This window comes from Eschrichtius robustus, chromosome 1 (assembly GCF_028021215.1).
Source record: "Eschrichtius robustus isolate mEscRob2 chromosome 1, mEscRob2.pri, whole genome shotgun sequence".
In the NCBI taxonomy this organism is placed as follows: Eukaryota; Metazoa; Chordata; class Mammalia; order Artiodactyla; family Eschrichtiidae; genus Eschrichtius; species Eschrichtius robustus.
In genome coordinates this window covers 189,336,737-189,350,530 of record NC_090824.1, presented here as the reverse complement: position 1 = coordinate 189,350,530, position 13,794 = coordinate 189,336,737, and the positions used below count along the sequence as shown (strand labels likewise).

At 39.8% G+C, this 13,794-nt stretch overlaps 1 protein-coding gene across 12 annotated transcripts in view; it reads right to left on the bottom strand.

The window, feature by feature from the left end:
• KIAA1217 (KIAA1217 ortholog) overlaps positions 1 to 13,794 on the bottom strand; it is a 500,420-nt gene that overhangs the window by 136,720 nt on the left and 349,906 nt on the right. The gene's annotated exons all lie outside the window — the stretch shown is intronic.

Genomic DNA, 13,794 nt, shown 5'->3' with positions numbered 1-13,794 from the left:
GCAATCGTCTTGGGCTGCCCCATCACAACAGGCATTGGACAAGTAGAGTCCCTCCCCTAGGCTGGAAGTAACCTGGAGAAAAAAGACCCAACCCAAATTACTATCACATCCAGGCATCTGTGCATTCTCCCGGCTTTATCTTCTATAATAGCAGTTCAACTGATACATAAACATTATGCTTTAAAACAAGCATAACAGAAGGCAGAATCATAGACTCTGTACCCTTTCCACGGGACAAGTACTTCAACCTACACAGTGTGTTTGTGCCGTTTAAAACAACTAAGAGCAAAAGCAGGCTGAATTGTTATTTTGATCCCACAATGAAAACTTTAGGAGGGAGAAACGTTGGTGAAACTCGAGGCTCTTTCAGATTTACAGCAGCAGCCCTGCATTCACTTCAGCAGAATTAGCATGAAAGACAGATTTCGGTCCTTCTATAAATACTTATTGAGTACCTGGGTGTAATACAGGTAAGCTGTACAACGGCAAGCTCAGAGATCTGAGTTTCTACTGATGTACAAAAGTTTCCTAACAGTCTTTTTTTTGGCTGTGTTGGGTCTTCGTTGCTGCGCGCAGGCTTTCTCTAGTTGCGGCGAGCGGGGGCTACTCTTCGTTGCGGTGCGCCGGCTTCTCGTTGCGGTGCTTCTGTTTGTTGAGGAGCATGGGCTCTGGGTGCACGGGCTTCAGTAGTTGTGGCACGTGGGCTCAGTAGTTGTGGCTCGCGGGCTCTAGAGCGCAGGCTCAGTAGTTGTGGCGCACGGGCTTAGTTGCTCCGCGGCATGTGGGATCTTCCCGGACCAGGGCTTGAACCTAGGTTCCCTGTATTGGCAGGAAGATTCTTAACCACAGTGCCACCAGGGAAGCCCTCTATTGATGTACAATAGACAGTAAGCTCATAGACGAGACAGTGGAGAATATGTCAAATAACAGGGAGTAAAATAAAACAGAGTGTGGGGGGCAGAGAGAAGTGGGGAGGGAGTGGGGCATTGCTATTTTATTCCCAGTAGTTGGATGTCCTGCTGATAAAATATTTGACAGAAGGGTGGGAGCAAGGCTTGCAGATATCTGGGTGAAGCACAATCCAGACAGAGAGAGGAGCAAGTTTTCTTAGGGCAGGAGTGTGCCTGGTGCGTCCCAGGAACAGTAAAGGACTAGTGTGTTTGGAGGAGAGTGAGAGAGGTAGCGAATGGATGAGATGAGATTAGGAAGGAAGCAAGTGGTCAGACGGTGTAGACCCTTAACTCTCGATAAGCTAGGAAAAAAACAGAGGGTTATGAGCAGAGGTGAGACAAGGTGAAGGTGTGATTTATTTACCAGGGCTGCTTTGTTAAGAACTGACTAAACAGGACAAGGGTTAACATCAGGAGACCACAGGAATTATGGTGGTTTGGACCTGGGCAGAATATTAGAGGTGGTAAAAAGTGGTCAGATTTCTGGATATAGTATGAAAAGAGAGTGAATAGGATTTCCCGACAGATTGGATGTGAAATGAGATTAAAAAAAAAAAAAAAAGAGTCAAGGAAAATGACAGGGTTTTGGTGTGAGCAGCTGGCAGGGGAGGGCTGCAATGGACTGATGTTGGAGAAGTAGGTTTTGTTGGGGGAACCAGAAGGTCATTTTTAGACCTCTTAAGGGTGAGATGTCAAGTAGGTGATGTGAAATATGTATCTGGGGACTTCAGGGGAGAGGTCTGGGCCAGAGGGGTCATTATATTGTTATGCACTGAATGTCTGTGTCCCCTCAAAATTCATATGTTGAAGCCCCAAAACTTAATGTGACAGTATTTGGAGGTGGGGCCTTTGGGAGGTGATTAGGTCTGGATGAGCGCATGAGGGTGGGGCTCTCATGAAGGGATTAGTGCCCTTATAAAATAAGACACCAGAGAGCTTGCCTTCTTTCTCTCTCCATGCATAGGCACCAAGGAAAGGCCATGGGTGGGCACACTGAGAAGGTGGCCATCTGCAAGCCAGGAAGAGAGGCCTCACTAGAATCTGACCATGCTGGCACCTGATCTTGGACTTCCAAGCCTCCAAACTGTGAGGAAATACATTTCCATTGTTTAAGCCACTGAGTTTATGGTATTTTGTTATGACAGCCTGAGCTGACCAAGACAATCATATAGGTAACATTTGGCACCAGGAGGCTTGGTCAGACCACTGAGGGCACTAGCATAGCTGAGAACAGAAGTGGTCTGGGGGCTGAGGCCAGTGTTTAAGGGTGAGAAATTGAAAAGGAGTCAACAAAGAAGATCTAAGAGGAGCGGCCGGTGAGTTCAGAAGATGGCTGAGAGTGAGAGGCGTCCAGGAAGCCAGGAGAAGTTCATGTCTTAAGGACAGGAAGTCCTAGCATGTTGAGTGCTCACAAGTCAGATGAAAAGAGGGCTGATTTACATGGGGCAGTCACTGGTGACCTTGACCACAGCTGTTTGTATGGATGGAGTGGTGGGACTAAAGTTCTGAATGGACGGGTTCAAGAGGAACCACAGGAGGGGAATTGGAGACAGTGCTTATAGAGAACTTTCTAGTCGTTCTGTCATGTAGCTGGAAGGGGATTTTGTAAAATATGGAGAACTTAAGCTAAAGCATTGGGTAATCCAGTCTCAAAATAGTCCCAAAGGATTGTGGAAGACTGGCAAAGCAAGTCATATGAGACACTGCTCAAATGCCATCAGTAATATGAGAAATATTTTTAGAAGATTCAGATTTCTTCTTTTTTTTTTTTTTGACCAAACATTTTTGTGGTATTGTTACAACCTTAATGGAAAATTATAACAAATGTAAAAAATTGCAAGGGATCTTTCTTTTAGAATTCTGCAGACACAAACAACTTTTAGTCACAGTGGTATCTGGCAATCCAACTAGAGCTTGTTTCTACACAGATATTACTAATCTACCCTGGTCGATGACTTCTCTTGTTTATAAGGCATGTTCTGTGCATGAGTTGGATGTTACCTCCATGATCTCTGTGGTATGCTTGGCCAGAAGCAAAAGCATCAATTTCCATTAGCAACTTCCTACTGATATGTCTAGTCTCCAATTCTAAAGAGAAACTGAAAATATTCAGTGTTCACAGCTAGACACAAGGAAACATCCTAGTGTCTGTTTAGATGTGAGAAGTGATGCAAATGGAAAAATAATCACATAGGAGTTTTAATTTTCCATTGTTTTCTTTCTCTCTGCCCGAATAGGGTTGCCTAAGATTACTGTGTGATGCTTGCAAATATAATGGAAAAGGTTGTCCCAATTTAAGCAAATCGCATATGTGCATATGCACATACACATGCATAAACACAATTTCTCATAATAAATAACCAAGGAGTAATTATTAATATTATGAAAGAATTCACCAAGCATACCTTTTAAGTAGTTATTAGTACTCAAATGCACTTAAAATCACAATTATAAATTATTTGACCAAGTGTCTTGGGAATGTTAGTGAAATAAAGGGGATAAACCAATCAGTTTAAAGCTAAAAGGTAAAGAGTCAGTAACAATTCAAAACAAAACAAAAAAAATGGTCTCAAGAATCTCAAAAACATATACTCCTTGCATTCCAAAATACCTGTCATTTGTTCTATTCCATCTCCTTGAGAGTTAGGCTGACCTCTTTGTATCCCTCTGTATACTCCGCATTCAGTAAGTACTCAGTAGCATACAGCAGGAAATTTTAAAAATGTGTCCATTTAAATAGAAAAATATTGATCAATTTGAGAAGAGTTGCTTTCTCAGGAACAGATTTATTAATTAAAGTGTGGCTTATTTGACTACATTAGATGGGATTTCAGCCTTAACTTGACCTGACACATACATCTTGCTGATATCTTTACTGACTTCAGTTCTATTGGTATTTTTTTTTCAACAGAGGGTCCCTCTCTTAAATAGTAAATTAAAAAAAAAAAGAGCTTCACAGTGAGTCTTGTACATGCCAGAAGGCATTTAGAACGCCTCATTCACAAAAGAGGAAAAGAAAACACACTCAAAGGACTTTGAGAAACAGATATTTTTCGGTACTTTGGGGGGAAAAAATTACAATTTGTCAATAAAGAATGGAAGGAAGAGAAATATGGCTTTTATGCTGAGAAACAAAATTCAGCGTTATCCAGCTTCTAATTCCTGTGCCAAACCTGCTGTTCTAGATGACCTCGGTCCAATCATTTAATTCTCTAACTTGCTCGCCTGAAAATTCTATAAACTTGCAATTCTTCAAATACTATCCAATTACTTCTGGCTATTTGATTTTCACTTAATTTAAGGGATGAAACGTAAGTGATGGAGAACATCTCCAGACTTTAAAATCAAAGTTCCCTTTTCAACACGGAGGAACATGTAAACAAAATTGTAAATTGTTACTGTTAATAAAGACCCAAGGAATCTGCCAATGTGGCTCCAAACTCTGCCATTAAAATGTTGCACGATCTTGAAAGTTATCTAATGTGCTTTTTTGCAAAACAGCTTTATTGAGGGAAAATAACATACAATAAATTGTACGTATTTAAGATGTACAAACTTGGAAAGTTCTGATATACGCATATACCCATGAAACTATCACCACAATGAGGATAATGAATATCTGATTGCTCCCAAGTATTCCCACGTCCCCTTTGTGATCCTCGTCATCCCCTGAGAAACCACTGATCTGCTTTCTGTCACTATGGAAATCATTTTGGGATCGGACCCATTGTATATAGGTGTAACGTGCAAGAAAAGAAATTTGCCCCCCTGTTGATTCCTACTTCGTGGAATCAAATAAAATAGTGCATGTAAAAGTGTTTTCAAATATAAACAACTACATTCTCACTCCAGTTCGTTAATTCATTCAACACGTACTTATTGAGCATCTAACTATACGTAGGCACCATATTAGGAGCTTGTAAAAGAGCAGCAAATGAAACAAGACATTTGCTCTCTTGGATCCTTTACGCGAGTTGGGGAGTCAGGGATGTGCTAGTACACACACGAGCATATACCACATCAGGCGGTAATTACGAACGGTCCCCAAATTAAAATGGTTTGACTTACGATTTTTTGACTTTATGACGGTGTGAAAGTAATATGCATTCAGTAGAAACCGTACTTCAGATTTTTTTTTTAATTTTTTATTTATTTATTTTTATTTATTTATGGCTGCATTGGGTCTTCGTTTCTGTACGAGGGCTTTCTCTAGTTGCGGCAAATGGGGGCCACTCTTCATCGCGGTGCGCAGGCCTCTCACTATCGCGGCCTCTCTTGTTGCAGAGCACAGGCTCCAGACGCGCAGGCTCAGTAATTGTGGCTCACGGGCCTAGTTGCTCTGCGGCATGTGGGATCTTCCCAGACCAGGGCTCGAACCCGTGTCCCCTGCATTGGCAGGCAGATTCTCAACCACTGCGCCACCAAGGAAGCCCCGTACTTCAGATTTTGAATTCTGATCTTTTCCGGGGCTAGTGATATGTGGTAGATAGTCTCTCGTGATGCTGCACAGACGCAGAGCTGCAGCTGCCTGTCTGCCATGTGATCAACAGGGGGAACGACCAAGACACTTACAACCATTCAGTACCAGACAACCATTCTGTTTTTCACTTTCAGTACAGTATCCAATAAATTACATGAGCTATTCAACACTGTATTATAAAACAGGCTTGGTGTTAGATGATTTTGCCCACCTGTAGGCTAACGTAAGTGTTCTGAGTACGTGTAATGTAAGCTAGGCTAAGCTACAGTTTTCGGTAGGCTAGGTGTATTAAACCCATTTTCAACTTATGGTATTTTGCAGTTATTATGGGTATATCAGGACATAACCCCATCATAAACCAGGGAAGATCTGTAGTTCACAAAAGGAATATAAAGCAGGTAAGGGTAAACCTAACAGCAAAGGAAATGGTATTTCAGAAACTGTGGCCAAGAACTCACTTCAGATAGGATGACATGTAAATAGAGACTGAATGAAGAAGCCACCCTTGTCACAGATGTCTATTCGAAGAACATTTCAGAAAATATAAAGCCTTGGGTAGCAATAAGCTAGGCTGTTAAAGGAACTACCAAAACCTTAGCCACTGGGGGCAGACACCAAAAACAACGGGAACTACGAACCTGCAGCCTGTGAAAAGGAAACCCCAAACAGAGTAAGTTAAGCAAAATAAGACAGAGAAACACACAGTAGATGAAGGAGCAAGGTAAAAACCCACCAGACCAAACAAATGAAGAGGAAATAGGCAGTCTACCTGAAAAAGAATTCAAAGTAATGATAGTAAAGATGATCCAAAATCTTGGAAGTAGAATGGAGAAAATACAAGAAACGTTTAACAAGGATGAAGAAAAACTAAAGAACAAACAAACAATGATGAACAACACAATAAATGAAAAGAAGAACTCTCTAGAAGGAATCCATAGCAGAATAACTGAGGCAGAAGAACGGATAAGTGACCTGGAAGATAAAATAGTGGAAATAACCACTGCAGAACAGAATAAAGAAAAAAAATGAAAAGAATTGAGGACAGTCTCAGAGACCTCTGGGACAATATTAAACTCACCAACATTCAAGTTATATGGGTCCCAGAAGAAGAAGAGAAATAAAAAGGGACTGAGAAAATATTTGAAGAGATTAGAGTTGAAAACTTCCCTAATATGGGAAAGGAAATACATAATCAAGTCCAGGAAGCACAGAGAGTCCAATACAGGATAAATCTAAGGAGAAACATGCCAAGACACATATTAATCAAACTATCAAAAATTAAACACAAAGAAAAAATATTAAAAGCAGCAAGGGAAAAACAACAAATAACATACAAGGGAATCCCCATAAGGTTAACAGCTGATCTTTCAGCAGAAACTCTGCAAGCCAGAAGGGAGTGGCATGACATATTTAAAGTGATGAAAGGGGAAAATCTACAACCAACATTACTCTACCCAGCAAGGATCTCATTCAGATTCGACAGAGATATTAAAACATTTACAGACAAGCAAAAGCCAAGAGAATTCAGCACCACCAAACCAGCTTTACAACAAATGCTAAAGGAACTTCTCTAGGCAGGAAACACAAGAGAGGGGAAAGACCTACAATAACAAACCAAAAACAATTAAGAAAATGGTAATAGGAACATAAATATCGATAATTACCTTAAATGTAAATGGATTAAATGCTCCCACCAAAAGACACAGACTGGCTAAATGGATACAAAAACAAGACCCATATAAATGCTGTCTACAAGAGACCCACTTCAGACCTAGGGACACATACAGACTGAAAGTGAGGAGATGGAAAAAGATATTCCATGCAAATGGAAATCAAAAGAAAGCTGGAGTAGCAATTCTCATATCAGACAAAATAGACTTTAAAATAAAGACTATTACAAGAGACAAAGAAGGACACTACATAATGATCAAGGGATCAATCCAAGAAGAAGATACAACAACTGTAAATATTTATGGACCCAACATAGGAGCACCTCAATACACAAGGCAAATGCTAACAGCCATAAAAGGGGAAATCGACAGTGACACAATAATAGTAGGGGACTTTAACAACCCACTTTCACCAATGGACAGATCACCCAAAATGAAAATAAATAAGGAAACACAAGCTTTAAATGATACATTAAACAAAATGGACTTAATTGATATTTAGAGGACAGTCCATCCAAAAACAACAGAATACACTTTCTTCTCAAGTGCTCATGGAACATTCTCCAGGATAGATCACATCTTGGGTCACAAATCAAGCCTTGGTAAATCTAAGAAAACTGAAATCGTATCAAGTATCCTTTTCGACCACAACGCTATGAGACTAGATATCAATTACAGGAAAAAATGTGTAAAAAATACAAACACATGGAGGCTAAACAATACACTACTTAATAACCAAGAGATCACTGAAGAAATCAAAGAGGAAATAAAAAAACACCTAGAAACAAATGACAATGAAAACACGACGACCCAAAACCTATGGGATGCAGCAAAAGCAGTTCTAAGAGGGAAGATTATAGCAATACAATCCTACCTCAAGAAACAAGAAACATCTCAAATAAACAACCTAACCTTACACCTAAAGTAATTTGAGAAAGAAGAACAAAAAACCCCCAACGTTAGCAGAAGGAAAGAAATCATAAAGATCAGATCAGAAATAAATGAAAAAGAAATGAAGGAAACAAGAGCAAAGATTAATAAAAGCAAAGGCTGGTTCTTTGAGAAGATAAAGAAAATTGATAAACCATTAGCCAGACTCACCAAGAAAAAAAGGGAGAAGACTCAAATCAACAGAATTAGAAATGAAAAAGGAGAAGTAACAACTGACACTGCAGAAATACAAAGGATCATGAGAGATGACTACAAGCAACTATATGCCAATAAAATGCACAACCTGGAAGAAATGGACAAATTCTTAAAAAAGCACAATCTTGCGAGACTGAACCAGGAAGAAATAGAAAATATAAACAGACAAATCACAAGCACTGAAATTGAGACTGTGATCAAAAATCTTCCAACAAACAAATCTTAGGACCAGACGGCTTCGCAGGCCAATTCTATCAAACATTTAGAGAAGAGCTAACACCTATCCTTCTCAAGCTCTTCCACGATATAGCAGAGGGAGGAACACTCCTAAACTCACTCTATGAGACCAGCATCACCCTGATACCAAAACCAGACAAAGATGTCACAAAGAAAGAAAACTACAGGCCAATATCACTGATGAACATAGATGCAAAAATCCTCAACAAAATACTAGCAAACAGAATCCAACAGCACATTAAAAGGATCATACACCATGATCAAGTGGGGTTACCCCAGGAATGCAAGGATTCTTCAATATACGCAAATCAATGAATGTGATACACCATATTAACAAATTGAAGGAGAAAAACCATATGATCATCTCAATAGATACAGAAAAAGCTTTTGACAAAATTCAACACCGATTTATGATAAAAACCCTCCAGAAAGTAGGCATAGAGGGAACTTACCTCAACATAACAAAGACCATATATGACAAACCCAAAGCCAACGTCGTTCTCAATGGTGAAAAACTGAAACCATTTCCACTAAGATCAGGAACAAGACAAGGTTGCCTACTGTCACCACTATTATTCAACATAGTTTTGGAAGTTTTAGCCACAGCAATCAGAGAAGAAAAAGAAATAAAAGGAATCCAAATCGGAAAAGAAGGAGTAAAGCTGTCACTGTTTGCAGATGACATGATACCATACATAAAGAATCCTAAATACTCTACCAGAAAACTACTGGAGCTAAGCAATGAATTTGGTAAAGTAGCAGGATACAAAATTAATGCACAGAAATCTCTTGCATTCCTATACACTAATGATGGAAAATCTGAAAGAGAAATTAAGGAAACACTCCCATTTACCACTGCAACAAAAAGAAAAAGATACCTAGGAATAAACCTACCTAAGGAGACAAAAGATCTGTAGGCAGAAAACTATAAGACACAAGATGTAAAGATGATACAAACAGATGGAGAGATATATCATGTTCTTGGATTGGAAGAATCAACATTGTGAAAATGACTATACTACCCAAAGCAATCTACAGATTCAATGCAATCCCTATCAAACTACCAGTGGCATTTTTCACAGAACTAGAACAAAAAATTTCACAATTTGTATGGAAACACAAACGACTCCGAATAGCCAAAGCAATCTTGAGAAAGAAAAACGGAGCTGGAGGAATCAGACTCCCTGACTTCAGACTATACTACAAAGCTATAGTAATCAACACAGTATGGTACTCGCACAAAAACAGAAATATAGATCACTGGAACAGGACAGAAAGCCCAGAGATAAGCCCATGCACATATGGTCACCTTATCTTTGATAAAGGAGGCAAGAATATACAATGGAGAAAAGACAGCCTCTTCAATAAGTGGTGCTGGGAAAATTGGTCAGCTACTTGCAAAAGAATGAAATTAGAACACTGCCTAACACGATACACACAAATAAACTCGAAGTGGATTAAAGACCTAAATGTAAGGTCAGACACTATAAAACTCTTAGAGGAAAACATAGGCAGAACACTCTATGACATAAATCACAGCAAGATCCTTTTTGACCCACCTCCTACAGAAATGGAAATAAAAACAAAAATAAACAAATGGGACCTAATGAAACTTAAAAGCTTTTGCACAGCAAAGGAAACCATAAACAAGATGAAAAGACAATCCTCAGAATGGGAGAAAATATTTGCAAACGAAGCAACTGACAAAGGATTAATCTCCAAAATTTACAAGCAGCTCATGCAGCTCAATATCAAAAAAACAAACAACCCAATCCAAAAATGGGCAGAAGACCTAAATCGACATTTCTCCAAAGAAGACATATAGATTGCCAACAAACACATAAAAGGTTGCTCAACACCACTAGTCATTAGAGAAATGCAAATCAAAACTACAATGAGGTATCACACCAGTCACACCAGTCAGAATGGCCATCGTCAAAAAATCTACAAACAATAAATGCTGGAGAGGGTGTGGAGAAAAGGGAACCCTCTTGCACTGTTGGTGGGAATGTAAAATTGATACAGCCACTCTGTAGAACAGTAAGGAGGTTCCTTAAAAAACTAAAAATAGAACTACCATACGACCCAGCAATCCCATTACTGGGCATGTACCCTGAGAAAACCATAATTCAAAAAGTCAAGTACCACAATGTTCATTGCAGCTCTATTTACAATAGCCAGGACATGGAAGCAACCCAAGTGTCCATCGACAGATGAATGGATAAAGAAGATGTGGCACATATACACAATGGAATATTAGCCATAAAAAGAAACAAAACTGAGTTATTTGTAGTGAGGTGGATGGACCTAGAGTGTGTCAGACAGAGTGAAGTAAGTCAGAAAAAGAAAAACAAATACCATATGCTAACACATATATATGGAATGTAAAAAAAAAAACACATTATGAAGAACCTAGGGGCAGGACAGGAATAAAGACGCAGACGTAGAGAATGGACTTGAGGACATGGGGAGGGGGAGGGGGAAGGGTAAGCTGGGACGAAGTGAGAGGGTGGCATGGACTTATATCTACTACGAAATGTAAAATAGCTAGCTAGTCGGAAGCAGCTGCATAGCTCAGGGATATCAGCTTAGTGCTTTGTGACCACCTAGAGGGGTGGGATAGGGAGGGTGGGAGGGAGACACAAGAGGGAGGAGATATGGGGATATATGTATATGTATAGCTGATTCACTTTGTTATGAAGCAGAAACTAACACACCATTGTAAAGCAATTATACTCCAATAAAGATGTTAAAAAAAAAAAAGGAACTACCAAGATGTCAGTAGTTGGAGCAGAGGGACGAGAACAGGGTAGCGTAAGATGATGCCAGATGGTGGATAAACTTGAACTCATCCAGATGGTGGATGGCCTGTACTTTGAACAGATGATGGGTCATGAAGCACATGGAGCAGAGGAGTGATGTGATGTGACTCGGGGGTTGGGATGACCACTCAGTTTGCTCTGTGGAGATTGTTGGTGGCAAGAGAGAAAGCAGGAGAACCAGTTAGGAGGCTATTGCAATAGGCCTAGCAAGAAGTGGTGGTGGACATGGGGCAGAGGAGGTAAAAAGTGGTCAGGTCCTAGATACATTTTGAAGGTGAGCTGATAGCTCACGATTTATCTGCCCACAGTGGTTTTAAGAAATATTGATACTTAATAATGTTCCCAACTATGTAGTGCTTACTATGGTTCAGGCATTACACTGAGCAATTAACATAAACTAATTTGCTCCTTACAGTAACACTGTGAAGTAGGTTCTACTTCTATTCCCATTTACAGATGAGGAAATTGAGGCAAAGAGTAGTGAGGTAATTTGACCAGCATAACATAGTGGTAGATGATGGAGCTGGGTTGTGAACCCGAGCAATCTGGCTTCAGAGTCTGTGCTTTAAGTATATGCTATCTGACTTCTCAAGGTTAATGTATAAGAGAATTAATAACTATGTTGACCAGGTGAACCTTATTGAATCAAAAAATTGAGAAAAAATATTTTAATGGCCATTCATTAAAAAATTAAGAGTCTCAAACAAAAATTTCAGAAATACCTTTTTATCTTTTGTTAAGAAAAAGATAAACAGGGACTTCCCTGGTGGTGTAGTGGTTAAGAATCCACCTGCCAATGCAGGGGACACGGGTTCGAGCCCTGGTCCGGGAAGATCTCACATGCTGTGGAGCAACTAAGCCCGCATGCCACAACTACTAAAGCCCTAGAGCCCGTGCTCCGCAACAAGAGAAGCCACCACAATGAGAAGCCCGCGCACCGCAATGAAGAGTAGCCCCTGCTCACCACGACTAGAGAAAGCCCACGCGCAGCAACAAAGACCCAACGCAGCCAAAAATAAATAATAAAGAAATAAAGAAAAACAATTAAAAGAAAAAAGAAAAAGATAAACCAATTGTCAGTGGAGCCACTTTTCATAGGTCCACTTGGATAAGGCAGAGCTCCCTGGTCACTCTTCATGCCCATGGCCATGTGAATGATGAGTGTTGTTAAGATTGCACTGAAGGTGACCCTTTGGAAAAGCACTGACTCTAAAACGGGGCTGGACATGAAGAATCAGAGCACTAGGGCCATGGCTGCCTGTCTTTTGGGGAATTCTTTCTTTCTGGTACTTTCCTTTTGTTTTTGCCTTGTTAAAAGAGTAGCTATCTTCACTTTATCAAGGGCACAACATAAACCAATGGTCCCCTTTTTAAATTATCACTAAGAATTTCTGGAAAATTTTCTGTTTTTCATAACCATCTCTCTAGTGCCAATCTTTTTCTGAGATCTCCTAGGAAATGGGTCAATATTTTACAGATGAGGAAATTGAAGCCTAAGAAGGAGGCAAGATTTGCCCAAGGTCTCTGAGTTGTTCCATAACAGAGCTGGGATCAGAATGTCCCTGATGTTTTCATAGATGGCAGTGAGCTCAGCCCGTGACAGGTGTTTCTGTTGTTTCACCAGATAAAACTGTTGTGGAAGAGCTGGGCACACACATTCTGAAGTCTGTGCTCAAAGAGGTGGGTGATCCATCCATGTTTTCAGAGTCTAAGGCTACATTTTGCTTAATGTTCTCTTTGGGTTTAACTTCAAGACTTCCTGCCAGTGCAGAAATCTGTACACATTAAGGAAAGTTGGATGGTTCAATAATACACCTGATTATAATTCTAACTTCAGGAAGCAACACATTTCAAATCTTTTCCCAGTACATTTGCTAGAGTCATCCTAAGTACAACAGATGAGGCATAAAATCTTTTATGAGCCAGTAAATAGAAGCTTCTGCTGAACAATGTTTCAAGTAAGATCAAAGTACTCCTTCTTTTCAGTCCTATAAAATGGAGAGCTTTATTTAGCCATTTATTCCAGGCTAAAAGAAGGAGAAAAAGTTTGCTAGATCAAAGATGAATCTTCAGGTTTCTTTTATTCACACCTGTCAACAAACAGGAGAAACTAAGCCCTAACACCTCTTTCCTAAGGACCCATTATCAACCCGTGTGTGTGTGTGTATGCGTGCTTGTGCATGTGTGTGTGTTCTCACCACATGCTCTGTGAATATATGTGTGTGTGAAAATGTAGCTTAGAACACTTGGGCTTCAAGATCATTTTAGCATCAGGAGAAACAGAAACAAGATTTACAAATGGGAAATTAACCAATAGTTTGATAGACTTGTGGTTTTCTTTGATCTTCAAAATACCACCTCCTAGAAAAGGGAACCCTCCTACACTGTTGGTAGGAATGTAAGTTAGTACAGCCACTATGGAAAACAGTATTGAGGTTCCTCAGGAAACTAAAATTAGAATTGCCATATGATCCAGCAATCCCACTCCT